We start from the raw sequence: 4,364 nt of genomic DNA on the forward strand, positions 1-4,364 counted from the left end.
ATAGTGACTCAGGCGGGAGAACTCCCTTTCATACTCTGCCACTAATCGATTTCCTTATTTCAAACTCAAAAATTCTTGCAATTTCTGATCAACATATGCGTCTGGGATGTATTTTTGTCTGAACTCTCTGATGAAGTCATCCCAGGTTAGCACTGGTGGTTCTGCCAAGCTGTGGGGGATGGTCTTCCACCAATCATATGCATCCCCTTGCAGTAGCGACACAGAATATTCGAACTTCAACTCATCTGGGCAGTGCAATTTCTTAAACACTCTGTCCATTCTTTCAAGCCATTGCTCTGCCTCTAAAGGGTCCACTGTACCCTTAAATTCTGCAGCCCCATACTTCAATAATTTATCATACTGTCTGGCTGGAGGCAGTGGTTGTGTCACAGGTGGTTGGGGTGGAGCTTGAGCAGGCATACCCCCAGCCATTTGTTGAAACATTGCCGCCATCTGCTGTGCAAACTGTGCAGGAAACTGCGGCATTTGCGGGGCTGGTGCTACTGACCCACTGACATTCGGTAAAGCTGGGGCTTCCTCTTGTGCCTCAGCTTCAACAGACTGCTCAACTGAGCGATCCCCTTCTTCCATAACAGTCTGGAGTAGGGTATCTCCTGAACAAGTAACACAAGGAGATTTCCCTCCGTTAGTTCATATTTATGATGTAATGCACTGTATGTAACAATTATGGACATTGAGCAGTTGTACTTAACAAGAAAAGACACAAATTCATAAGTTAAAACATACTTTAAAAATTTGCTCTGATACCACTAAAACATGTCACACCTTACCCCTCTGTAAGGCATAACATGATCCCGTAGAATACTTAATGAACTACCGAACTTCACCTACCGATAACTCATTAAGTACCCTACAAGGGATTTTAAAACAATTTTCTTATTTTTGATAAGTGGTGAGCATTTTCTAATAGGCATTTAAAACATTTAGTTAAAATTAAAACTAGTTAATATTTTTGGTCCATTTTAGTTTTTCGCAAATTCTATAGAAATTTTGACAGAGTTTCCTCTGTATTTTGAGAAAACCGTTCTTCAAATACCTGTAAAAAGCACTTCTAAAAGTTTTTCTCAACCACTACTTCGGTTTCACAATCAAACTCAATCAATTTCTCAAAATTCACAAGTTCAATAGTTCTCAAAATACTGTCAATCAATATCATACATATTTCATTAAAAACAAAATAATTTATACACAACCTTACAAATTTATATCAAAAGAAACACAAACTAAACTTTATTACAAACTTCATACAAATTTGTGTACAAGCTGCTCAAGACCCATTTTTACATGTCCATACATTTATGTGCAATATATACATCAAAAGAAGTATTTACAGTTAGGGTATAAATTATACCCGAAGACTTCAAAGCAGAACGATCCTCAATTCTCAGCAGCTCAGTCTGCTGCTCCTCTAGTCTCTGTATCTGCGACAGCAATAAAAGCTATCGCTGAGTACTAGGACTCAGTGGTGCACAATATACTAAAATAATCTTTATGCAAAGCTTAAAGCACATTCATTCAAAAATTTGGCTAAACATGAAAATTAAATACAATCATGCATTGTGAGATTTTACATGTAAACCAAGTTCATTTCAAAGTATCAAAACACATTTCATAAAACCCACAGTTAGATCACGCCATTCGAAACAAATAGAATCTCAATAGCCAGAGGCTAAAGAGAAATCACATGAATCTCAATAGCCAGAGGCTAAAGAGAAATCATATCACAGGCTAGCTAGCTCAAATATATGGATATCCATTCACATCCTCTTCTACTGGCACACCTCAACACTTCTCCAGATAAGGAATCAAAATTCGAAACTAATTACCCCCACTAGTCGTGCTAGTGAGGTGTTCAAATATATGGTCATGACACTGTGGTTTCAAAACTTATCTTAACAATTTGCTAAACATTGTCATTTCAAATATACACAATAACTTTCACAATTTAAATCAAACATCATAAAAATGCTATAATCCAATATTTCACATTATTCAAAACATTATGCAAAAGATGATTATAAAAGTATATGTTGTGCACAAACCTCAAACGAGTCGCCTGTTGGCCTTGACTCGACTCCTCGGGTTCTGTCCCGGTATTCTTTTCCACTGAAACACGAAATTTTCCAATGTTTCAGTACTAAAACTTAAAATAAATCCAAAATAAAATTAACTTCACATTTACCTAGCTCTAACGTGTTAAATTCGACGTTCTCGAAATTTTGTGTTTCGGGTTACTATTCATTGCACTATTCAAGTCAAATTATTGACTTTCTAAGGCTTAATAGGTATGGGAACTCCAACTTCACCCACATACCACATTTTGGTCACCAAACTTGTTGGTTTTGGTCATTTGTTTAAAGCTTAGGTCATTTTGGCAAAATTGCCAATTTTTGGTTTTGGTTCTCCGAAGTTGCACTGTTTCATTGGTCGGTCTACCGTTGGAATTTGACAAAACTTCCTTCATAGAAAATGTTCCTTATTGTCTTAAGTGTATTCTCATTTTTGGATCACCTCAATCGGAGTTTTGTAGCTCAAGTTATGGCCAAAATAAGTTTACTGTTCATGTGCACTGTTCATACTGCATTTTTGGGTTCTGGCAGATTTTGGTCCAACTTTGGTCAGTAATTTGATTAAGTTAAGTTCATAATTTGGTCTAACTTTCTTCATATGAAATGTTCTACTATGTCTTAGGTTTCCATCGGTTCAAGAATCGCCTAAATCCGAGTTTTCTAGAGGGAGTTATAGCCATCCAAACATTGCTGCTCAATGAAAACTCTGCAGAGTTGCAGGTTTGGTAGCCTAACTTTGCTCAATAATCTGGATGGGTTAATGGCATAATTTGGATTGGTGTCCTTCATGAAAGTTTTAGATCTATATCTTATCTAATTACGGTTAAAATTTCAGATCAATTTGATCTACCTAGCTCGAGTTATGACCAAATGAACAGTTACTGTTCATTTGGTCAGTTTGGTGCAGGGGCAGCCTGCTATCAATTCACTTTGGTCAATTGTTTCACCAAGTTTTGGTCAGTTTTTGGCCATGGTTCCTTAATGAAAATTGTGCTCTTTTATGTCTATTTTCATCTCCAATTGGTGGCATATCCATTAGGCTTGTAAAATTTGAGTTTTGGTCCTTCAAAGTAGGTTTGGTCATGCTGCCAGCAGCATGACCATTGACCTACGAATTTGGCTTAATTTTCTACCATTCCCACACAACTTATTTGGTCATAATTGACCATTATTTCACTTCAAAATAGGTCCAACATGCCATTTATGCATTTCTCTAAATTTTGCCTCAAAATCCTAAGTCCAAAACCCTAATCTCACTACTTTGTTACCATTAACAATTTCAATGCCTATATACATGCTTCATTAACTCTATCAAGCTCATATACACCTTAAAGTCCATCAAATTCATGCACACACATCAAAACCCTAGCTAGATGAGTTTTGCTTTAATCCTCCAACAATTAATTTATTTTCATTTTAAGCATAATTCTAAGTTAATTGAACTATAAACACAATTAATTCAACTAGAATTTCAAGTTTAGCTTACTAACCTTTCTTTGAATTTTCAATCTTCAAATCTTTCACTTTCTCTCAATTCTTCTCCTTCTAATCTTCCTTTCAAGACTTGCTTATAATTTTTCTTCAAGAAAATTAAAGGATTTATGGTGGAATTAGTGTTTAGAAAGCTTAAAAATAAGCTTTCATGGAGGAAAATTTGAGAGAAAGAACTTGGTAGAGAGGGAGACGGCAATGGAAGGGAAGAAGGCCAAAATGACTTTTTTTTTCTTTTAATTTATTAGTTTCATATGTATTTTCACTTAATTGACTTGGTCAATTAATGTAGGAAAATTAAAAATCAATTGTGACATCATTTTGATGTCATAAAGTAATGTAATTAGCTTTTTCTTTTCTTTTTTTTTTTCATTTATATATTAGTTCTTTAATTTAATTCCCGATTCCGAAATTTTCTTTTCTCCGATTTTATTTGACAGTTAGGTCAGGAGTCAGCTCTCGGGGTCAATTGACCAAATTGCCCCTCGCCGGTTCATCCCGGTTTGCAAATAATCCAATATTTCTTCCGACTCCCTGACCTAATTATTTGACTGGCTTAACAGTTCTTTTTCGTGATTTTCTCTTTTCCACTGTGTTCATAAGGGTCCTAAGGACCGCAGCGTCACTTTTTACGGTTCGAAATTTGAGTTTAAAACGACTTCAGATGCGTTCAGGAGGTCACTCATCATTGTGACTCTCGGCTCGTTTAACCTCTTATGTTCTGTTTTTCTTATTTATAGTTAACTAATTAAACATTACTAATTATTTGTGTTTATGGGTTCT

The 4,364-nt window shown here is 35.6% G+C and overlaps 1 long non-coding RNA gene across 1 annotated transcript; it reads right to left on the reverse strand.

The window, feature by feature from the left end:
* Positions 1 to 1,158: 1,158 nt before the first annotated feature.
* LOC131170439 (uncharacterized) lies at positions 1,159 to 2,126 on the reverse strand. The gene is made up of 2 exons (XR_009141188.1): positions 2,064 to 2,126; positions 1,159 to 1,442 (listed from the first exon to the last, which is right to left on the reverse strand). It is a non-coding gene; the product is annotated as an uncharacterized LOC131170439 (long non-coding RNA).
* Between the last annotated feature and the right edge of the window lie 2,238 nt (positions 2,127 to 4,364).

This window comes from Hevea brasiliensis, chromosome 11, assembly GCF_030052815.1.
Source record: "Hevea brasiliensis isolate MT/VB/25A 57/8 chromosome 11, ASM3005281v1, whole genome shotgun sequence".
NCBI classification, from domain to species: domain Eukaryota; kingdom Viridiplantae; phylum Streptophyta; class Magnoliopsida; order Malpighiales; family Euphorbiaceae; genus Hevea; species Hevea brasiliensis.